Source organism: Saimiri boliviensis, chromosome 2, assembly GCF_048565385.1.
Source record: "Saimiri boliviensis isolate mSaiBol1 chromosome 2, mSaiBol1.pri, whole genome shotgun sequence".
In the NCBI taxonomy this organism is placed as follows: Eukaryota; Metazoa; Chordata; class Mammalia; order Primates; family Cebidae; genus Saimiri; species Saimiri boliviensis.
The window spans coordinates 125,026,462-125,050,811 of record NC_133450.1 but is presented as its reverse complement, the minus strand read 5'-3'; the positions used below and the strand labels follow the sequence as shown (position 1 = coordinate 125,050,811).

The window sequence follows — 24,350 nt, the reverse complement described above, 5'->3', positions numbered from 1 at the left end:
ATTTTAATATTGAAGGAATAAAAAAAAAGGCAAAGGAATAAGTGATGTTTACAAAAAAGCTGCACAAGACCAACCTAACCACAAGTACTTGCATGACAAGAGGTTGCTTTCCTTTTGGGCTGGTTAGTAAGTGGTGAGAGCTAAACAGGGAAGAAAGAAATGGCGCTTTGGCAGTCACAATGGGAAGGGTTGGAGGAATGAACGCTTCAGGTAAACAGATTCCCAACAGGTGATCTAGTCTCCAGTAGTTGACCTTGAACTCATTTAGCACAAAACTAGGAGGGGGGCCAAAGACAAAGGTACCATACACCTACATTTTGTTTAACAGAATGTTGTTAACTATATTGAAATGGATACAAAAATGCTCTAATAAATGAGGAAGATAGTATAAGGAAGCACTTGTTTCCAAAGGGAGGATTCCCAGTGCATCACCTTTTCCAGATTTTGTCAACACAGACAGTCCCCCCTTTATCCTCCTGCCTCTCATCCAACTTTACAAATGGCAAAGTCTCGTCTCTGCAGTCTTTATTGCCGACTCAGCCCAAGCGGCAGAGCGAGGAAAGTTTCCCCAGCCCTGTCCCCGCATCCCCAAGCTGTCACACTCCAGCAGGCTCAACCCTATCCGGTAGTTTTCCTTGCCCCTGAACTCAGCTTTAGAATTAATTTGACCTAAAATTAAAGTTTTTTTTAAAAAATAAATTAATTAATTCAACTAATTCCATTCCATGAAAGTCCAATTCCCTAGTTCCAAGAAATTACCCTAATAAGCAAAAGGCAGGTTCCTAAACATGTCAGGGGCCCACTCCTCCCAGGAGCTCAGGTAGGGATACTGCGGGATGAGCAGCTTTGTTCATTCCTGATGCCACTTCTGGAAAAGAGTTTGAAGAGGTACTTTTCCGAATCCCAAGGGCAAGAACTTAGAGCAAAAGGAAGGGGTTAGAGACAGCGCTGCGCACGCCCACCCTTTTTCCCGCCCAGATGCATCCAAGCGCAGGCCAGGCACAGTCCCCTTCTGCGCCGGGCTCTGAGGGCAGGAAGGTGCACGGCTGCACCAGCCAGGCGCAGCCGAAGACCCCCCGCCTGCGACCGGGCAGAAGGAGCTGAGCTCTCGGGGTGACTGCCTTACCTGAGCCGAGGGGCGGAGGAACGACAGGGGCTCGCAGACTGGCGCTGGGCGGCGGGGCAGCAAGCTGGAAGGTCTCCGCTTAAGGTCACCGGTCCCGCCCCGCCCCAGTCCGCCGAGCGCAGACCCGGTCAGTTCTGGCCCCAGCCGCCGGCGGGCCGGTGACCCCGCTCTCCCTTCCTACAGCCCTGGCCCTCCGCCCCCCTCCCTCTCTCACTTGCGGTGGCGGCTGGAAAGGGCTTGACAGCAACCTGTGGTTTCCTGTCCTCTCAGGGCTGGAGAGAATTAGTTAGGGAGGGAGTACATCAAAAGAGCCCAGGTTATGTGAACGCTTGACCCTAGGCACTGGCAGGGAATGAACATCTCAATCTTTTTTGTTGTTGTCGTTAGTTTGTTTTTGGGAGGACGCTGCAGGTGTATATATTTATGGGGTATATGGCATATTTTGATACAGACAAACAATGTGTAATAATTACATCAGGGTAAATGAGGTTTCCGTCATCTCAAGCATTTATCCCTTCTATTACAAACAATCCAATTATACTCTTATAGTTATTTTTAACTCCACCATTATATTATTATTGACTTCATTCACCCTGCTGTGCCACCAAATAGTAGGTGTTATTCATTCTTTCTGTTTCTTTCTACCCATTTACCATTCTCACCTCCCCTCACTACCCCACCCCACACTTCCCTTCGCAGCCTTTGATAACCATCCTCCTATTCTCTATCTTCATGAGTTAAATCGTTTTAATTTTTAGGGCCCACAAATAAGTGAGAACATGAGAAGTTTGCCTTTCTATGCCTGGCTTATTTCACTTAACATAATGATCTTCAGTTCCATCCATGTTGTTGCAAATGACAGGATCTCATTCTTTTTATTGCTGAATAGTACTCTACTGTGTATATGTATCACATTTTCCTTATCCGTTTATCGGCTGATGGACAACTTAGGTTGATTTTAAATCTTGGCTATTGTGAACAGTGCTGCAATAAACATGAGAGTGTAGATATCTCTTAGATATACCGATTTTCTTTCTTTTGAGTATATACCTAGCAATGGGATTGCTGGATCGTATGGTAGTTCTATTTTTAGCTTTTTGGGAAAGCTCCAAACTATTCTCCGTGGTGGTTGTACTAAGGAGCTTAACTCTATAGGAAAAAATATAATAACTCAGCTTAAAAATGGGCAAAAGTCTTGGCACAGTGGCTCATGTTTGTAATCCTAGCACTTTTGGAGGTTGGGGTGGGTGAATCACTTTGAGGTCAGGAGTTCAAGACCATCCTGGTCAACATGGTGAAACTCTGTCTCTACTGAAAATACAGAAATTAGCTGGGCATGGTAGTGCTTGCCTGTAGTCGATGCTTTTCCAGAGACTGAGGCAGAAGAATCGCTCGAATCCGGGAGGTGGAGGCTTCAGTGAGCTGAAATTGCACCACTGCACTCCAATCTGGGTGACAGAGTGAACTCCATCTCTAAATAAATATAAAAACGTGCAAAAGACCCCAAAAGAAACTTTTCAAAAGAAGATATACAATTGGCAAACAGGCATATGAAAAGGTGCTCAACATGATTGATTATCAGAGAAATACAAATCAAAACAATGAGAGACCATCTCATCCAAGTTCAAATGGCTCGTATCCAAAGACAGGCAATAACAAATGCTGACAAAGCTGTGGTGAGAAGGGAACCCTCATACACTCTTGGTGGCAACATAAATTAGTACAACCACTATGGAGAACAGTTTGAAAAAGTGTTCTATTTTTAGTTCAAAAAACTAAAAATAAAGCTACCATATGATCCGGCAATCCCACTGCTGGGCGTATCCCCAAAAGAAAAGAAATTAGTATATCCAGGATCTTTAGATAAGGGAGGGAAGGAAGTTTTCCTCAAGACTGCAGCCTCTTGGGCATGGTGGCTCACGCCTGTAATCTCAGAACTTTAGAAGGCTGAGGTGGATGGATTGCTTAAGCCCAAGAGTTTGAGATCAGCCTGGACAATATGAGGAGACCCCTGTCTCCACAAAAAATATAAAAATTAGCCAGGTGTGGTCGCTGCACACCTGTGGTACCGGTTACTCTGGAGGCTGAGTCTGCAAGGTCGAGGCTGCAGCTAGCCCTAATTGTACCACTGTACTTCACCTAAGAGACAGAGCAAGACTCTATCAGCAAACAAAAAAGTAAAAAATACACAAAACAAAAAATGTAACCTGCGTAGGGAAAAGTCATCAAAAGTATCAAGAGTGGGTTAAAAATTCAGCATTGAAACCAGCATCCTAGCCTGCTGTGGATGGACCAAGTACCTCACCTGAATGACTGGGTGGTTTGGGAAAACCTGGGGTAGGGAGACACTGCCTTTTTTTTTTTTTTTTTTAAAGTTTTCTCAGTCACATGACTTTACCCTCCAAATCCTATTGGCTCCTTAGTCTTGGATTCTAAAACTCCTAGAAGCAGGTTGGGGAGAGACTTTAACTGCTCCTTTCTTTCACTGATATATGACTTCCCGAATTTTAAGGCTATTTGGCAAAACCAAAGCAAGATCACAGGTTTTCCACCCCTTAAACCTCATACATCCTGGGTTTTCCTGCATGCAACATTTTGTACTAAAACATTCCTCTTACTTTCTGCATCCTCTGGGCCTGGTTTGTTTCTATTTGGAATTCATCTGGAACCTCGCTTTCCCCATGCAGGTTACGTGTGCCTGTTACTCCCTCTTAATGTGCCCTTTTCCTCTCTCATTACACTTGTCACAACTGAATACCATTTCTTGTGCGTTGGCCTCCTCTGCTTGACTGTAAGCTCTGTAAAGGCAGGGACACCAAGCGTGTAGCAGATACCTAAGATATGTTGCTGAATGATGTGCCTGGAACAGTCAACTGTTAAGGCACTTCCAGCCATCAACTCTATGATGAATTTCCCTCACCAGTCCTTTCCTTCTAAGTCTGCAGGTTCTTATATCAAAGTTAATGTCCCCACACATCCCCTCATCCCCAAGACTTCATCCCACCTCTTGAGCAGAGCCTTCTCCATAGTCTTCATAGTCACAAGTGTGGAAAGAAGTCTAGACCTGGTTGCTCTCTTCTGAGCTCTGCCATAGCTGGCTTAGTGGTCTTAGAGATCCTCAATATCTCTGTGTCTCAGATCAGGGCTGACTTACCCATTAGGGACGGTGCCTAGGATCCATGATAATTTGGGGGCCCACAAAATGGGGGCAGAGAGAAAAGAAAAAAAAACAATTAAGTAAAAGAAAGTCTTGTAATATATAGTTTTAATGTATTGGTCTTTGTACCAGTATAATCATTGACCATGTTGATCTTTACCCAAGTCCTGTGATCCTGGAAAACATGGAGGGTTCAAGGAACCTTCCCATCCCTTAGTGTTCCAGTGAACAGCTTATACAAGGAAACATCCTTTCCCATGTGACTTAGATAAGACTTGCTGATGTCAACCTTGTTTTTTTTTTTTTTTTATGACAAAGCTGAACACAGATGCTCCACATTCCCATTCTTTGCGTCATTAATGATTAGCTGAACTGTTTCACCCACTGACCAATGTCGATAAAATACCTGCTTCCTTGAATTCACCCAATTTTAGTTAGTGTCCTCTCTTTCCCCTGGCCCCTGAACTTGGACCTGCCTTTTACTTGAGCCATCATACAACCCCTCCTTAAGATTCCCTCCTGAAAATAAAGGGATCATAGGGTAGAATTTTCTCTTTTCTATTGTAAGATTATTCATCCTAGCTCATTCCACTTTTCAACATCCTGTTCTTCCTAGCATTGTTTGTTCCTTCCTAGAAGAGAAAAGATCTTTTACTGCTTAACACTTGAGAGGTTTGCATAGCTCAGGGTCAAAGTTTCCTTCAAAATGCAATAGTCCCACTTCTGTTGCAAGTCACTTTCTCTCCTTTGCAGGAGAGAGAAATTGTACTCTTTTAAAATAAAAGTCTTTGCTTACCTGAGTCTATATATTTAATTTGACATTGTAAGATATGATTTTTTAATATAGTTTATAAATGAAGAGGCCTCCCCAAAGCAAAAATTCCCACTAAAAAAAAATCATAATGTGAACGTGCCTCAGATTCCTGACTGTTAAACGGAGAAGCTGAATTAGGTAGACCAACAATACCTTTTGCCAAAATTAATGAATTCAGAAGCAGAATTATCTGCTCTTGGTTAGTCAGTAGGAAGCAACTGACAGAATGATATCCACACCTCATTTATTTTACATCTTACTCATGAATTCCTATTTCTTTGACTGGACTCAGGGCTTTTCCTGTGCCTGGCTTATGGGATAAAATAGAGGCCTCCAAGACTTTGTTTCTGAAAGTTCCAGCACACAAGACCCCTGATTGTATATCGACCTGTATGTATTTCTCTGGTCCTGACACAGGTATATTGGTTATGGTAATAGTATGTCCCTTCCTCACTTTATTTCTTATTTTCTTCTGCATGTATTATATGATATTATAACAAAATGCTCTGTAAGTTCTAAAGTAAAAACAACATGATATGCAATTTTATATCTCACCCATTCAGATGAAATTTCATAATCTCTCTAACTTCTTTAAGAAGAGCTTACTTTGTGCTTGCTTCGACAGCACACACAGTATACGTGGAATGAGGCAGAGAATGCTAGCATCTCCCCTGAACAAGGCTAATGTCCAAGTGTGTGAAGCATTTCATTTTTAAAAGTGAAATAAATAATAAATTTTCTTTAAAAAGTGGCTGGACTTTCTGTATAATTTATTTTCCAAGATTAAATACATATACCTTAAAATAAATATATCGAAAAGAAAAAGAGGAAAAATAGATATTCCAAACCATAGCAATCTAAAATAAACTTGAGTATCCTTTTCTCAGTGTATTTCTTTCTTGCCTCTTTTAAAAAGTATTTATGTATTTGTAATGTTATACAGATAGGGTTTATATCCTCTCCCTGAAGCATGACATTATAAGTTTTTCCTTCATAATCATCCTTTTTAATAGCTGATAGACCATCAGATAGATACTTTGTAATATGACTGCTTCATACTTGCTGGGCATTTGTTTCCAAATTTTAATTGAAATATGCTGTGTTGAATATTTTGTTAGGAAGCAGAATTATTAAGTCAAAATGTATCCCCATTTTGTATGCCTCTCCATATATCTTTTCAAGTTAATTTTTAACAGTTGGAGCAAATGCTTTCATCAGTGTGTGAGAGCCAGTTTCTCCACTACAGAAATATTTAACTTGGGATTAAATATACATATTCCCAGTGTTTGCAAATTTGATGTACTAGATTGACTATTAACTCCATGAGGGGCTATGTCTGTTTGCTCACCAATTTATCTCCTTGCTCAATAAGACTTGGTAAATACTGAATAAAAGACTGAATGAAGGAAAAATTGTATCTTATCACACTGTTGAACAAACTGCATTTTGAAATGCTATAAACTGACATAATTTAAGTGCCACAAAACCTTCTTATTTTTCCTTGGTCTTAATCCTTGGGCTGAGAAGAGGTTATTAAAAACTCATTTAGAGTTGCCATTCAAGGTGGGGTTATATTAAATTGGAGGTTCTGAATGTTTTGAAAGACATCAGCCTTTTCTCCCTTGAATAACAGAAAAATTAATAGGACACTGAATATTTCAAACCCAAACACTGATGTCATCACCTACACTATAGAGAGTTTTTGGTAAATATTGTGCCTATTTGGGCTTGTTTCTAGTGTATAAAGTTCTATACTGTTGAAACACAGCCTGGACACAGCATGATCAAAACCAGTCTAATTATAAACCTGGAATGACATCCTATTTAAAGAAACACACTGCCCCTAACATGTGCCCCTAGAGGACATGCATATGAGACCAAATGCCTTGGACAGAAAGAGTGTGTTCAGTGCAACAGATGGGAGAGATGAAGATGATGCCCTCTGTCTTTCTCTCGAGATGATGGACTAAGACGTGCGGTTAATCCTTAGTTTAGGATAGAGGGAAGGACAGAAAGAAAGGAACCACAAGGATTCCCTTAACTTGCTGGTTCTTTACATCTTTAGACGTAAAGAAAAGCAAATTAGAGCTTAGATCTCAGCACTGGATACTGGAAGGTGGTTTGTTGGGTTGGCCTGGTATTGTTGCTATTGTTTTTAGCTGGCATTTGAATGTTATAGGCCTCAGCACCCCCTATAGTCTTCACCCATGTATTCTACCTACTTGGCCTCTGAAGACCCTCAAATTTGTGTTCCTAGAATGCTTTGGTGTTCTCAGAAAAGTGACTTGACTTAAGAAAATCATCTCCTACCTTTCCTCCCACCACATCAATAGGGATAGCCAGACAATGATGTCTTACTTTATAATCTGTTAATCTCTATACTGCAGGATTCAGGTGTCTGAACAAAAGGACACTTATTTCATTTATTACTGAGATGTGTTTCTTTGCTGATAAGATGTTATGCAGTGTGAACCTCTCTTCCTTTTAAGCACTGAAAGATTTTTGCCAGATCCAATAAATATCTTTGGAGGAGATGTGCTAATTCCAATCAGAAAGATCATCTGACATATTATGACACAAAAATGCCTAGAAATTATGCCTAAGGTAATTAGTTCAGTCAATCTGTGAAATAATAATAACCTGTGATGGTTTAGTATATGTCCAGAAAATATTTGAAACTACTTTCTCCATTGAAGCCTTAATTCCCTCTGTAGACTATACTTAGTGACTACCTCCCAACAAGAACATGATAGACATATTGGAGAACAACTATGAATAGATTGTAAAATGACATTGTAACTTCCTCTTGCTGAGGGAGGCCACTCCAGCAGCTCTGTGGAAAGGCCCATGCATTCAGGAACAGATGTGTATTTCCAACAGCCATCAAGAAACCAAGGCCTCCTCCTGTGAAGGTGCCAGCTTGTAAACAAACCCTCTAGCTTCCGTCAGGCTGCCAGTCCCAGCTGGTATCATGACTGCAACTTTATGAAAAACATTGTATCAGAACCACACAGTTCAGCCATTCCTGAATCCCTGTACCACAGATACTCTGCAATGATAAAGGTTTTTTTTATTATTACTTATACCCCACTAAGTTTTGAGGGTAATTGGTTGCACATTAATAAATGATACTGAATTTATTCATGAACCTTTTTTGATGAGAAGGCACTAGGGATAACAATACTAATAATGTCTGACATTTTCAAAGTTTTCTGTATTATAATGTCTTGTATCTTCTAAAAACCTTTTGGTAAGCCTAAACTATGTGGGCATTGGTCATTCTTATGGACAATTCGGTTTTTGCCTCTGCTTTTTATGGTTGGAAATGCACCTCCCTCTTTATAAGACAGAACCTGTTTTTTCCTGAAGAAGTTGTAAACAGTCCATTGCTAACTGTTCAGTATTACATTATACACAGGGCATGAACACGGGTTCTAGGTTCTGCCAGTCAGACCCACAGCTCTAGACAAAACACATTCTTGCGAGGGAGATGGCAGCACCACAGCCACATGTGGTTTTCAAAGCCTCAGTATGTCTAGTGGCTGCATCTGAGGACACTAGCAGAGTGTCAGTGGTGCAGGACTTAGGGTCTGTGCAGAGCAGGTGGCAGTGAGGATGGTAATAGTTCTGCAGTATGATTTTGGGTTTTGTCAGGATTGTATAATATTCAAACTTAGTTTTCTATTTCCTGGGAGAGATCTGATATCCTTTCACAAAATCCTTTTCTATTTAGATAAGCATGTTGCTTTATCTTGCACACAACTAAAACCCCTGAATGATACAGGCAGCTTCATTTTACAGATGAGACAACTGAGAACCAAAGATGTTAAATGATTTGTTGTTAAATACAAGTAGCAAGTGATGCAGCTGAAATACATTAACTAGTACAGACTGAACTAAGCAAATAAAGTAACATTCAAATTTAGAATGAGAAATGCAAAGGCCTTAGATCCTTTAAAAAATTGATTTTTTTCTTTGAACTAGATAAAGTGCTAATTCCCTGTTCTAATTCATATACTAATTGCCAGTGTTATGGCATTGAAGCCCTTGATGCTTCAGAAATGGACCATAGTTTTCCAAGCCTTCTTCATTTTATGCAGATACCTCTTCTTGGAAATGCTTTTATTTATTTATCTCTGCCTCCTACTCATTAATCAGTGTGCCTAGAGGTTACTTCAAAACCCAGATGTTGTGATGATTATTCTTTGCAGCCTCTTCTGAGCCTTCAGCAAAAGGTATTTCTCATCCACCTCTAATGCTTTCCCAGAGTCCTATTTCTATCCATGACAAAATGCTTAAGTTTGTTTACCTGTCTGCCCAACTTCACCCCATTTCACCACCAAAAGGAATGGAAAGACCTCAGACTCTGCCCAACCAATAGAGGGAGATTAGGACAAAGTCTAAATGTGGAATAGGAACCCCAGGGCTGCAATGACATCAGCTATAAGAATGTTTACAGCCAGGCAGATAGCGCCTGTACAGGATACCAGAGACATTTTCTCAAAAGAAATGGAATGATTCCAGAAAAAAGTCCTCAAAAGCATGACATTTGAAAGTTTCTCAAGCAGATGGGTGAGTACGCATATGATGCTGAAGGATTTGCCAGATCCATGCCTTACACAAAAAATGCCAACTCAGATTGTGGTACTTTAAATTTCCATTTTAATAAAAAGCAAAGAATCACAAGAATTATGTAGGAAACTTCCAAAATAAAAGAGATGAAAACACATCAATTAGAAAAGGAAAAAGGAAAAGGAGGCAGAACAAGATGCCCAAATAGAAAAGAAAAAGGGAGGAAACAGACAAGTCAGGGAGCGGGAAACATTTCAATCAATATAATGAAGAGACAGTCTACCGAATGGGAGAAAATATTTGCAAACTGTACATCTGGTATGGGGTTAATATTCAAAATACATAAGGAACTCAAACAACTTAATAGCAAGAAAAAAATTAAAAATTGGCAAAAAATCTGAGTAGACATTTTTCAAAAGAAGACAGGCAAATGACCAAGAAGTATCTGAAAATATGCTTAACATCAGTAATCATTAGGGAAATGCAAATCAAAACCACATGAGATCTCACCTCATTCCTGTTAGTATGGCTATTACCAAAAACACCAGACATAAGTATTGGCAAGAATGTGAAGGAAGGGAATGCTTTCACTCTGCTAAGTATGCAAATTTATGTAGCCATTAAGGAAAAAAGTATGAGTTTCCTCAAAAAATTAGAAATAAAACTACCATATCATCCAGCAATCTCACTACTGGGTACGTAGCCAAAGAAAATGAAATCAGTATGTCAAAGAGATATCTGAACTACAATATTCATTGCTGCACTATTCACAATAGCCAAGATATGTAATCAACCTATGTGTCTATCAGCAGATGAATGGATAAAGAAAATGTGATAGACATACACAATGGAATACTATTCAGCCATAAAAAAATAAGGAAATCCTGTCATTTGCAAAACCAGGGAAGAATCTGGAGGACATTATGTTAAGTAAAATAAGTCTAGCACAAAAAGACAAAAATACCACATGATCTCACTCATGTGAAATCTAAAAAAGCTTAGAACTAGAAGGTAGAACAGTGGTTTCTACAGGTTGCAGTGGTTAGAGTGGAGCATGCTTGGAGAGATGTTAGCCAATGTGTTACCAGAAAGGGGTCCCGATCCAGACCCTGAGAGAGGGTTCTTGGACCTCACAGAAGAAAGAACATGGGGCAAGTCCATACATAAAGCTAAAGCAAGTTTATTAAAAAAGTAAAGGAATAAAGAATGGCCACTCCATAGGCAGAGCAGCTCCAGTGCAACTGATAGGCTATTTTTATAATTATTTCTTGATTATATGCCAAACAAGGGTAGATTATTCGTGAGTTTTCTTGGAAAGGGGTCGGCAATTCCCAGAACTGTAGGTTCCTTCCTGTTTTGGACCATATATGGTAACTTCCAGACATTGTCACGTCATTTGTATACTGTCATGACACTAGTGGGAGTGTCTTTTGGCATGATAATGCATTATGATTAGCATATATCTAATGAGCAGAGGACAACCAGAGGTCACTCTCCGCGCCGTCTTGATTTTGGTGGGATTTAGCCAGCATCTTTACCACAACCTGTTTTATCAGCAAGGCCTTTATGATCTGTACCTTGTGCCAACCTCCTACCTCATTCTGTGACTTGGAATGCCTTAAGCACCTGAGGATGCAGCCCAGCAGCTCTCAGCCTTATTTTACCCAGTTCCTATTCAAGATGGAGTTGCTCTGCTTCAAATACTTCTAGCAAAAGGATACCTAATTACAGTTAGATAACAGGAATAAGTACAGGAAATATGTTATACAGGATGATGATTATAGTTAATGTTGATACATTCTTGAAAAATGTAAAGAGTATAACATTTAACATTAATGTTCTCATCACAAAACTGATAACTATGTGAGACAGTGAATTTGTTAATTAGCCAAAGTTAACCATTCCACAATATTTATGGATTTCAAAACATCACATACATGATAAATGCTTATAATTTCATCTGTCAATTAAAAATAATGCTACAAAGAAATTATTCTAAAATTCTAAGAAAGGAACTGGAATAGTCAACAATTTTGAAAAGAATGATTTTGGAGAACTCACACTCTGATTTCAAAACGTACTATCAAGCTACAGCAATCAGGACACTGAGGTGGTGGCAAAAGTCCAGATGCACACATTGGTGAAGTGAAACAGTGTCCTAAAACAGGCTCACAAGTGTAGAGTCAACTGATTTTTCTTTTTAAGATGCTAAAGTGATTGAATGGAGAAAGGATAGTCTTTTCAACAAATGGTGCTAGAACTATTGTCATCCATACACTAAATGAATTAACGAATGAATGCATTTCAATCTATACCTGGCACCTTAAAATTTACTCAAAATGGATCATAGATCTCAATGTAAAACATATGCCTATCCATCTTAGGAAACATAGAAGAGATTCTTTGTTACTTTGAGTTAGGCAAAAAGCAATATCCACAAAAGAAAAAAATTGGAAAATAGCACTTTATCAAAGAACTTCGTGTTTATGAAGAACACTATTAAGGGAAAGAAAAGCAAAGCCACAGATTGGAAGAAATTATTTGCTAATTATATATCTGGTAAAGGACTTCTATCAGAATACAAAAAGAACACTCCAAACTTAACAATAAGTACACTAACAATTGAATTTTTTAAACTGTCAAAAGATTCGACCACTTCACCAAAGAAAACGTTACTGATGAGAAATGAACAGAAGATACAATGCCCCAAGTCATTAGCTATTAAAGAAATGCACAGTAAGCCTCAATGAGTTAGTACTAAGCCCCTATTGAAATGGCTGAATTTTTTAAAATACTGATATGAAATGCTAGTGAGGATACAAAAAATCTGAAATTATCATATGTTGGTGGTGGGATTGTAAAATGATACAGAAATTTTAGATAATGTTTTTCAGTTTTTTACAAAGTTGAATATTTTCTTGCCTTATGACCTATCAGTACTACTCCTTGGTATAATGATAAATGAAAACTTATGTCCATAGAAAGTCCAGTTTGTGAATATTTATCATAGCTTTATTCATAACTGGAAACAGCTTAGGCTGGTGAGCATATACACTCTAATATGTCTATATATTGTAATGCTACTCAGCAACAAAAAGGAACAAATTATTAATGCATGCAACAAATGGCTGAATCACAAGTGCATTATGCTAAACGAAACAAGCCGGGTTTGCAACTGTATATTTTAGTGGTTGCCTTGGAGATGGAATAACTGTTTTGGATAGTAAAACTGTCCTATATCTAGACTGGATTAGTGGTTACACGGCTGTATCTATTTACCATTTTTGATAGAACCAAACTCCACAAAGTAATAATTTGCTGGAGATAAACTTAAAAAAGCTAGGCACTAAAGGATTATTCATTTAACCATTAACCGTGTATTAAATAGAACCAAACAGAGACTAGAATGTGTTTATTACCAGTGTAGTAACAACTTACCAAAAGAAAGCAAAACATTTTAGTGTCTGAGTACGCCAAGAATCATTTTAAGAAATATCATGCCGGGCGTGGTGGCTCACGCCTGTAATCCCAGCACTTTGGGAGGCCGAGGGGGGTGGATCATGAGGTCAAGAGATCGAGACCATCCTGGTCAACATGGTGAAACCCCATCTCTACTAAAAAATAATAATAATAATAATAATAATAATAATAAAGAAATTATCAGATTGATGTTTTACAAATAGAAAAAAAATGGGGATGCCTCTTTTGCGCAACCTTTACAATATTTATTTGAAATCATTTGTGCTTGAAATTATTTACGTTTATGCCTTGACAGATAATCCCTGAGTCTTCTCCAAAGCAGGGCTTTCATTTTATTAAAAGCTGAAATTGCTTGAAATTCACAAAAAGAGACAGAGATTTGTGGTATGTGAATTCTGAGCCTGACATTATGTGACTATAAACAAATCACTCAATCTTCAGGAACATACTTATTTTCATCAGTAAGGGGGTCATCTATAAACTGTAAGCAATATGCACATGTGAGACATGAGAATTACTAAACTAATTCTGTCTCTGCGGAGGTACACACATGGACATAAAGTCAGTGTCTGTCTGTCTCTCTCTCTCTCTCTCTCTCTCTCTCTCTCTCTCTCTCTCATGCATTCTGGCTTGCTGCTAGGTGACTAGGGACAAGCCATCCTTCTAATGACCGACACCGAAACTGTACATATAATACCTACTGAAAGGTACCTCGTTTTAGGGAAGGATCTCTGCACATTATTTATTAAACTCTTTAAGGGCATGCATGATGAGCATATGTGAATTTTCACTGACAAAAGCCTATCCTAGCATTGAGATGAAGGACACCAGCTGATCAGCTGATCTCAAAAGGCTTGTTAGAGATCCTGGCTCTAAGCAGTTACCAAACTTTAAATTTCATAGATCTGAATAAAATTGTGAAGAAAATGACAGTCATCAATTTGTATTTTCTCAAGTAACATCATTAAAAATAAAACAAATTAAGAATTGTTATTAAGCAAAAATAAAAGTGTATGCTATTATGAATTTACAAAATTCCAGGGGTTACAATCAGATTCTAAAAACTTTCAAAGAAAAAAAATAAAGGTCACCTGCAAAGGAATAAGTGTAATTGTCTTAGATTTTTCAGCAGTGATGTGAAGTACTTGAAAACAGGTTATCAAGGCCTTTGCAGTTTGAGGACAAATGATTTTCAGATTTGAATTGTGTATTCCATCAAGTTAACCACAGTTATAAGACATTTTTATAATGTAAGAACAAAAATGTAAACTTCTCATACACAATTTTTAGAAAGCCACAGAGGATAAATTCAGGTAAACAAATAAATTAACCAAGAAAAAGAAAAGCATGACATTCAGGAATTACAGGAACAGGGAAATCAATATGAGAAAGCAGTGAAGGCAAAACACAATATGAGATACGTGCCCAAAGCCCAGATTGTACCCAGTCTGTAGAGTAGGAAAAAAGGGATGCAGAATAGTCTTTGGAGGAGAACAAGATGGAATAGATGGATTACTTGATGCGAATGGGCATTTCAAAAATTATCAGTAAGTATTTGATGAGTCCATTTAAATACTGAGGAAAAATACCCAAAAAATATCCAAATGTAAAACAATACACATACTTAAATTAACAGTATTTAAAATAAAATATAACAGTTACAAAGATAATAACATCTAACATCTATACATAAAAATATATAAATAAAGTTCATGCTACTTAAAATTTGCTATGAGAAGATTATAATGGACATAGATTTTTTGGGAGGTTTCTCAGGCTCTTGGAACACTATTTGTAGTTGGGGAAAATTTCCCATTTTACCCACCGCTACCTCCCCAAGATAGGACACAAAATATCTTTCCCAATTTACTGTGAAGCCAGGATTCAGTTACATGACTTAGGCTTAAAATTAGATGCACTTTAAGATCAGCATCAATACAAGAAAGTAGGTGCTTGCAGGATTTAGCCTCATTGGCAGCAGAGACCTCTACTTCAGAGGCATCTATGGCAGTGGCTCTAGTGATAAGGTCCAGACTATAGCGGTGGTGGTGAGAATTCTGCTTCCTGTGCCCAAAGCAGTGATATTCACATTTCCACAGAGCAGTTCTGAACTGTAAATTGTCCTTAGCAGTGCTCACAATAGACCTAAATAAATGACTTTTCTCCTAAAACTTCTGGAGTGGGTTTCTGTTTTAGTTTGCTATCAAAACTAAAATCATCACTGAGGAATAAAAATGTAGCATTTACTATTGACATTTCACATACATTCTTTCACTAGATTTTAATTCCTTGCATGAAGAGTATGTAACAGGAAAACTCTGATAATTACCTGATAATAGCAAATAATTGAAGAGACTGCAAATGTATTTTTTGGATCAATCATCAGAGAGGAAAGTCCAGGACTTTCCATGTTTATACTATTCCACTAAAGTCCTAACTAAAAATTAAAGAATTGTAAACATTATCAAGTCCAACACCCCGTTTTAGCTGGGATGTTAGAAGCCCTAAGAACTTAAGGGATTTCCTCAAGGTTGTGCATTTCATTGTGACAAAGCTAGGCTCAAATATCAGCCTCAGTGATCACTGGACTATATCCTAATCCCTATCATCTCCATTAAGACTTAGATCATGCTAGTAACTTCTCAGTCATTACTCAAATCAAGGACTTCATGTTTTTATAAAAATGGATTTGGAAAGATAGGTGGGTTAAAAAATAAAAACTGAATAGATTACCACCCGTGTGTGTGTATGTGTGTGTGTGTGTGTGTTTTCTTTACTGAACTGGCAGTGGAATTGAAGATCCTTGGAATGACTTTTAAAGAAGTTATAAGCCTGTGTAACTCGGAGCTAAAAAAAAAAATGATGGCAGATTCTTTATTATAGTCGTGCCATTGAGCAGCCCTATAATATAATATTTTAGGTGAAAAGTAACATTTAGACAGGCTATTTTTCTAGCACCTGATTTCAAGGTCAAATACATTTCTTCTTCATGTTTTGGAAGTGCCTACATTGAGAGCAAAATGAGAAAAGACAAGTCAATGTGTTTTTTAATGACAGAATTCTGTGTCTTGAAAAAGGTGAACATTGAACAACTTGAAATTGTTACTATAACAGTAGTAAACCTAGTTCTTTTCCATGCTCTAAATGCTCTGTGCAAGAGCAGAATAATGACCTGAGACAATGTTATAGAATAAATGACCCAGATGCAGTTTGGATTTTGCAGTCTCCTTGTGAATTCTTCTCAGCTGGCTATATAAATGACTGCAACATTGCGTACTTAATCATCAGCAAATGGAAGTTTCCAGAAGAAAAACTGTGCCATATATTATAACACACTCTGACATGAAGGGAAGTTAATTCCCAGAACTTAATTATATTAATATCCCAGGAAAGGTCAAGGAGCAGAGTAGTCTATAGTTGGTATCCTAGTCCTATATTTGTTATCCTGAGAAAATCAATTTAGAACTAAGACTGAATTCCAATTTATGACAGCAACAAAACCTTATATTTGAATAGTGCTTCTTTAACAAACTTTCCTCTGTATTATATTAACTGATCTAATGAAAGGAAGAGATGCCTAAATAGTAGAGAAAGAATATGACATCGAAATCATTTGCTTTGGACCTTGCATTGTTTTTGACAGTTTTTCATGATGTCATCATTCTGAAGGAACCATAATTGTCACCCTAAGCAGTTATTCCTTTGGACCATCTTCATGCCTTTGTCTTCTTAAATAATCCAGCTCATTTCATGGATAATACAAACTTCCTTCAGCTTTCAAGTTTATATCTTCAGAAATACTTCAGATCACCTCTAATTTACCCACTCTTTTTTTAGAGTAACAGGTTTTATTTAATCAAAATGGGCTAAAAACAGATTGTGTAAAATCATTAGCATTCTCAATAATTTACCATTACTTACATTAGCAAATGACAGTTGTTAGTAGACACTGTGAAAAGAGAAGCTGGAAAAACTGGAACCCTCCTCTGTGGGCAAGGAATCACCAGCTTCTCTCTTGATTCTCAGCCTTTCAGGTTCATTATGGCAACTCCATCACTGAGAGCACTAGGGTGGTGGCTGCAGCACTGGGATCTGCGCTGAAGGCCAAGAGACCTGGAAGGCCAGGAAGAAATTCCTTTCCTCTGGAGAGAATCATCAGCACTCAGTCAAAGCTCAGATGGGCACCTGGTTGGCATCATCCCACTGCAAAGGTAAGAAAACAGGAGAGTTTCAAAAAGATAAGTAACTGGCCCCGAATCACAGAACTAGTGAGTCACTGTGCCCGGCTTTAAACACTGGGCCATTCAGTTCCAAAGCCCTTGTACTTTCCTTTACACTGTCATTTTTTCTGATGTGTTGAAACTTGGTCCACTGAACTTAACCATCAATCTATAAAAACTCCCTATGTTTGAGGCTCTGTGCTAACTGCCTCTCTTACACCATCTCACTGCCTTCTCTACTTTATGAGCACTGTCTGTAGTACAGTGTCTAAGGACTTGCTCCCCAGAGCTACGCAGTCTGGGTTGGAATCCCACCGACTCCTCTTAAAAGCTATGTTACCTTGGGTGAGGTATTTAATCTCTGAGGACCCCAGCCTTCCTCTTCTACAAAATGGTGATGTACTTACCTTCCAGGAAGGTTATTGATTATATATTGCAATGTAAATTGTTCAGAGTAAGATTAACACACATTAAGTTTTATTTTTTACTGTAATTCTCTTTTTAAAGATAAGGAAACTGAGGCTCACAGAGGTAAACTAACTTGCTCAGGACCATAAAACTATAATATTGCACAGTGGTATAGCTTGGTGTTGATGATGAAGTGGGATGATTGAAGGTTTCCTGGGTTACAGTGTGGCATGCCCCATCAACAACTAATATCCCAAAGGGAGAAAGCTATTGAAAATGTAAGAATATATCATGATGGCAGTTGCATATACATATGTCTTATTATAAGAACAATAATATGTGTAAAACTTGAGTGAATTTCTGTGTTTTTCTCTGACTACTGTAAATATTGAATATTTTTATCAAGACTAAAAGGTAGCAAAGTATTCTATAGCCTGGAAAGTTTTACCAAAACTGTGCTATTAACTCCTTCCAATGCAATGCTTCTGCTCCTTAATTTGGGGAGGCAACATAGTAATATACACTCCTCTCGGTTTTAAGCCTAGAACTGCCCAACTCCAAAGTTTATGCTGAGTCCATTGATTTACAGGCTTTCACATCTATTAAAATACATCACTGTGTGGCCGATTTAGGACTCCTGAGATAATATTAATGAGAAGCTCAAATCTCCCTGATCAACACAGAGTGCCAGAGATGATTTACTAGCAGGTCTGGCTGTTGACAAACTTATCAAGTGGAAGAAGCTGGTGTAACCTTAGCCTTCGGGATCTCTCAGCCAGTTTTTTTATTCCGGCTCTCACTTCAATTTTTTATCTCCCTGAGAGCACTCATGTTCCTAGCTTTCCTCCTTCTAAATCTCATGTCGTTAGCGAGGACATTATGCCCCCATATGTCACTTTAGCCTGTGCTGATAGACCAGTGATGCGGATGGGTTATTTCGTTCTATTGCGCATTCAAATACGACGTTTGAGAAATGGTTAGCCTCTTGTTACTTATTCAACAAATATTTAGTGAAGGTCTATTATATTTGAGGTGTTGGAGAAGAGACAATGAACGGTCTAAAGACTTTATTACTGTCTTATAGATTAAAATACTTGGATACTTTCAAACTGAAAGTCTAGGAATTATTTCTCCCCAATAAATCTCTTTCTTTGTACTCCTTCAGTGCTCTTTCTTTCCTTTTGTTCTGTTGACTTATTCTCCATGATGTGTCACAGAAAAACGTAGAGGTATTGACCTTTTCTGTATTCCTTAGCAGGGAATCAAGGCATTTTTTGCTAATGGACTAATTGATACTTATTACTTTTATTTATCCTTCCTAGTGGAAAATACTATAATTTTCAGAGACTTATCAATAACCTGCTAATTTTAGGCTATTAAAAAAGCTGATTAGTCCTTTCTTCTCTACCCATCTCCACTTAAGACATTAATTTGAGTTTCTTTGGGTCCTAGGACATGTACAAGAATTCATGTACAAGAGTCTTAATATGCCATTGTTTTTACCCAGATGAAGAATCAAGTGATGAAATTTCAGATACCACAATAGGGCCCAAAGCATGAGACGGAGTCACATTCAGAAAAGGAATCCAAATTGCTCAATCTCCTAAGACATTTCATGGGAGAAAATATAAGGATTTTTTTTTTTAAACTCCTCAAATTGAGAAGCCTCTGCTTCTTTTGCAGGATGATGGATTGATAAGGAGCTTGAAAGAGCATCAGGCAGTAATTCTCCACTGGTGGCTCTACTGCCCAACATACTGGTTGTTGCAATGTTTGAGGTTGCTCCTGGCATTTAGTGCCAGGGACTCCGGAAGCTTGCAGTGCAGCAGTGCCCTAATAAGCAGCACTGCTAATCCATCCCTTTGTCCAGACTGAAGGAAATAGGAGTGAGCCTTTCCCTCAAGGTCTTATGCCTAGCTATAGTGTCAAAGCTGGAGACAGAACTTGCAGCTCTATTCTAGGATTTGTTTTTTCCACTAGAACCAATTCGCAGTGTGACTGTTCCACATACAGCCAAAGGAAAATTGTCCCACTCAAAAGAGCTTCTTTAAGGTGTGATATTCTCATTCACATCAAATACCATTTCTCTTATTCTAAATTTTTTTTTGGAATGGTTTTCAGTAATATTTCTTTTTTTAAATTGCATTTTAGGTTTTGGGGTACATGTGAAGAACATACAAGATTGTTGCATAGGTACACACATGGCAGTGTGATTTGCTGCCTTCTTCCCCTGCACCTATATCTGGCATTTCTCCCTATGCTCTCTCTCCCCAACTCCCCACCCCCCGCTGTCCCTCCCCTATTTCCCCCCAACAGAACCCAGTGTGTAGTGCTCCCCTCCCTGCATCCATGTGTTCTCATTGCTCAACACCCACCTATGAGTGAGAACATGCAGTGTTTGATTTTCTGCTCTTGTGTCACTTTGCTGAGAATGATGGTTTCCAGGTTCATCCCTGTCCCTACAAAGGACACAAACTCATCGTTTTCGATGGCTGTGTAATATTCCATGGTGTATATGTGCCACGTTTTCCCTGTCCGGCCTATCATTGAAGGGTATTTTGGTTGGTTCCAGGTCTTTGCTATTGTAAACAGTGCTGCAATGAACATTTGTGTGCATGTGTCCTTGTAGTAGAATGATTTATAATCCTTTGGATATATACCCAGTAATGGGATTACTGGGTCAAATGGAATTTCTATTTCTAGGTCCTTGAGGTATCGCCACACTGTCTTCCACAATGGTTGAACTAATTTACACTCCCACCAACAGTGTAAAAGTGTTCCTATTTCTCCACATCATCTCCAGCATCTGTTGTCTCCAGAGTTTTTAATGATCGCCGTTCTAACTGGTGTGAGATGGTATCTCAATGTAGTTTTGATTTGCATTTCTCTAATGACCAGTGATGATGAGCATTTTTTCATGTTTGTTGGCCTCATGTATGTCTTCTTTTGTAAAGTGTCTGTCTTCATATCCTTTGCCCACTTTCAAATGGGCTTGTTTTTTTCTTATAAATCTGTTTTAGTTCTTTGTAAATTATGGATATCAGCCCTTGGTCAGATAGGTAAACTGCAAACTTTTTTTCCCATTCTGTTAGTTGCTGATTCTCTCTAATGTTTCTTTTGCTGTGCAGAAACTGTGGAGTTTGATTAGGTTCGATTTGTCTATTTTGGCTTTTGTTGCCAATGCTTTTGGTGTTTTGGTCATGAAGTCCTTGCCTACGTGCGCCTATGTCCTGAATGGTTTTGCCTAGATTTTCTTCTGGGGTTTTTAAGGTGTTAGGTCTTATGTTTAAGTCTTTAATCCAACTGGATTTAATTTTGGTGTAAGGTGTCAGGAGGGGGTCCAGTTTCTGCTTTCTGCACATGGCTAGCCAGTTTTCCCAACATCATTTATTAAGCAGGGAAACCTTTCCCCATTGCTTGTTTTTGTCAGGTTTGTCGAAGATTGGGTGGTTGTAGATATGTTGTGTTGCCTTCGAGGTCTCTGTTCTGTTCCATTGGCCTATATCTCTGTTTTGGCACCAGTACCAAGCTGTTTTGATTACTGTAGCCTTGTAGTATAGTTTGAAGTCCGGTAGTGTGATGCCTCCCACTTTTTTCTTTTTTCTTAGAATTGACTTGGCTATGCAGTTTCAGTAATATTTTAAAACCACGTAAAAACCAGTCTTATGATTTTCTAGTTGCAATTATTTTTTGGTGGAGGTAGCAAGTGGTTATTTTGTCACCTCAAAAATGCTTTTATTAAGCTTGATCAGCCATTTTACTTACCCCCACTTAATCCAAATAAACTTAAATGACTTTAGAAAATCAGACCTACCTTCAAATGTATAAAATGTTCTGTTTTAAAATAGCGAAAGAAATGAAAGTACAGTTCTTGTTCAACATATAACATACATTGAAAATGTTTTGTGAGCCAGGTTTGTGTTCCATGTGGTGGTGAAAAAGATATGATCTTAAAGAAAAAAAGCATGGTTCCACTCTAAGAAAGCAACTTAGTGAAAGTAGAAGGCAAGTCCAACATTGTGGTCATAGAAGCATAATGAAATGCAGAGAAAGGACTCTTACCCCCAGAGCAGATGGTCAGAAAGGCCTCCTGAAGGGTTGCCACCCCAGTGAAGAACTGAGTTGGTGATCGGACAAATGCCAGTAAGAAAAGTAGTTAGGGCAAGAAGAACGGGAGATGGAAATCTAGACAAAGAATGGAATCTGCAAAGTTCAGTTGTAAAAGGAAATGCGTTGCCACTTGTTAGATGTACAGTACATGGCTTTAAATTCTTGTTGAAATTTATCACATCCACTTCCATCAAGGTTGCAAAATATGTTTCTGAAGCTGCACTGAGTTTGACATGGATTCTATTCTCCTCTTCCACTCAGTAACAAACCCTTGTCCCCAACCAACATCCCTAATTAGTGAATGAAATGTCAGAGTAAAATATAAGGAGACATTAGTTCCGAGTACGTTAGGACAACAGTCTCAAAGAGGGAGGATTTATTGCATTATTGTACACACAACATAATTAAACATTAATAAGAAATTTCACTTTTCCTGTCATTACTATGCTTTTGTTTTGCAAGGAAAATCTACTGGACTGTAGGGTGAAAGATTAACAGTGTTACTAACAAGTGCTATTAACAACATTTGAAAATGGAAAAAAACATGCTTTTACAAATTGCTAAAGGGTAACTGAGCAAAAAGTGATCACAGGAAATACATGCAGTAATTAAAGAGGTGTTTTTGAGTATTGACCAAGAACTGTTTTTAATGAGTAACAATAGAAGTACTCTACTAACATTCTCCCACGTTAAATTAACACACCAGTCTTACCCACAGGCTTACTTTGCAGGTGCCGTTGCATTTCACATTCTGACGTACAAGTGAAAATGTAGTTTGAGCTTCAGTAAAGTGGAAGGAAAGCATTCTCTAAAGATTGACTATGAAAAGAAAGCAATAACCATGGCAGTGGTAGAAAAGTAAAGATTTTCTCAAGATAGAATAGCTTTGTACTTACTTAAGATCAAATGGCAAGAAAACAGGTAGCAAGAACTTAAAGATGCTGGGGAAAGTAAAAGAAATAGAACATCATTTTTTTTTTCTGAGCCAAAGTAAAAGAATGAAAGAAAATGAACTGAGAAATAAGACTGTAGAGGCAAGTGGGTGAGAGGCAGAAAGTTATTGTTTATGTATACTTCATCTATTATCGAAAAGAATTTGAGGCAGCTTACCAAAAAAAAAAAAAAAAAACACAGAAATAATAAAGTTCATAAACAGAAAATAAAATCAGGACTTAGAAAGAAGGAAGAAACAAATCTGATAGCTATGAGAGCTGGCAGAGTTGGCATGACTATCAGATTTGGCTCTGAAGTTCTTGGCAGTCAGGGAAAAGAGGAAATGTGATATATTTCCACGTACCTTTTGTTGCATAACAAACCACTTCAAAACAAGGACTTGGAAAATAAACCTATTACCTCTCATGCTTTTGTGAGCAGCCTGTAGGTCAAAAAGGAGATTCTGGCTCCGGCTCTCTCAGGCAGTCATAGTCAGCAGCCGAGCCTTCAGTCATCTGCAGTCTTGCTCATTCCCATGTCTGGTGCCTGCGCTGGGAAAACTGAAACTGCTGGACTGGACTGGACAGCTCGGCCTCTTCAGACATCTCAGTCTCTATCTTTATGTGGTCTTTCCAGCTTGATAGCTTCAGGTAGGTCCAAAGGCACATGATCCAAAAAGAGGCAAGCAGAAACCATACTTCTTTAATGACCTAGCCTTGGAGGTCACTGATCATTGCTGCTTTATAATTTTTTAGAAGCAAGTATCTTAGGCTGACCTGTGTTCAAGGGAAGGAGAATTAGTCTTCCCTTTTTGAAGGGAGAAATGCCAAATAATCTCTAACATGTTTTAACAGATTTAACCACATGGTGTAACAGATTTCCCACTATCCAAAAGGTAGGAGCATATTCAATTGTCCAAGTTCACATTTGATGTTGTCAGTCTTTTAACTGAAGTAAGAAGAAAGATTATTGAGCATAATAGTAGAGATGAAAGGAAGAACAGATTAGGGAGAAATGTGTGTTTGGAATATTTCTTCATACAGCACATAACACCAGCACACTGGAGCCTTGCTTCTTAGAACATGGTGTAGGATCAGCAACATTCCCCTACTAGGAGCTTGTTAGAAATACATAATATCAGATCTTGCTCCTGACCTGCTGAATAGGAATTGCTTAACAAAACCACAAGTGATTCCTACACTGGGTAAAATTTAAGTACTGCTCAAGACGTCAGACAAAATTGCTGGGCAGTGAAAAGGGACAAATTATTGCTGTGTACACACTTAGAGTAGGCCATGTGTGGGACAATAACAGAATGTGAGTAGGAATGAAGACATGACTACATAGGTCATTTAAAGTTCAAAACTTAATATATTCACTGACCAGAATGTTTAGGCTGTGTCTTGGAAATACAGGTGGAATTGAAATGAGAGTAAGATCTAAATGAGGATCAGGTGCAGTTATAGAGGTAGCCGTGTGAAAACAATAGTGAGCCAGGCATGGTGGCTCATGCCTGTAATCCCAGCACTT

General features: G+C 38.4%; 1 protein-coding gene and 1 non-coding gene across 6 annotated transcripts in view; one reads left to right on the top strand and one right to left on the bottom strand.

Annotated features, from left to right (window-relative positions):
• The window catches only part of WDR72 (WD repeat domain 72), a 236,366-nt gene extending 212,770 nt beyond the window's left edge, over positions 1-23,596 (bottom strand). For 3 of the 5 annotated variants that reach the window (XM_039462965.2, XM_074394223.1, XM_074394224.1), the window contains exon 1: positions 1,127-1,261. The gene's annotated coding sequence lies outside the window, so the exon portion shown is untranslated. Of the gene's footprint in view, positions 1-1,126; positions 1,263-17,070; positions 17,353-23,240 lie in introns of those variants that run through there. The other 2 variants (XM_074394220.1, XM_074394219.1) reach the window with 2 other exon arrangements.
• Positions 5,707-5,813, top strand: LOC120361439 (U6 spliceosomal RNA). Its single transcript, XR_005577632.1, has one exon. It is a non-coding gene; the product is annotated as a U6 spliceosomal RNA (small nuclear RNA).
• Positions 23,597-24,350: the final 754 nt, after the last annotated feature.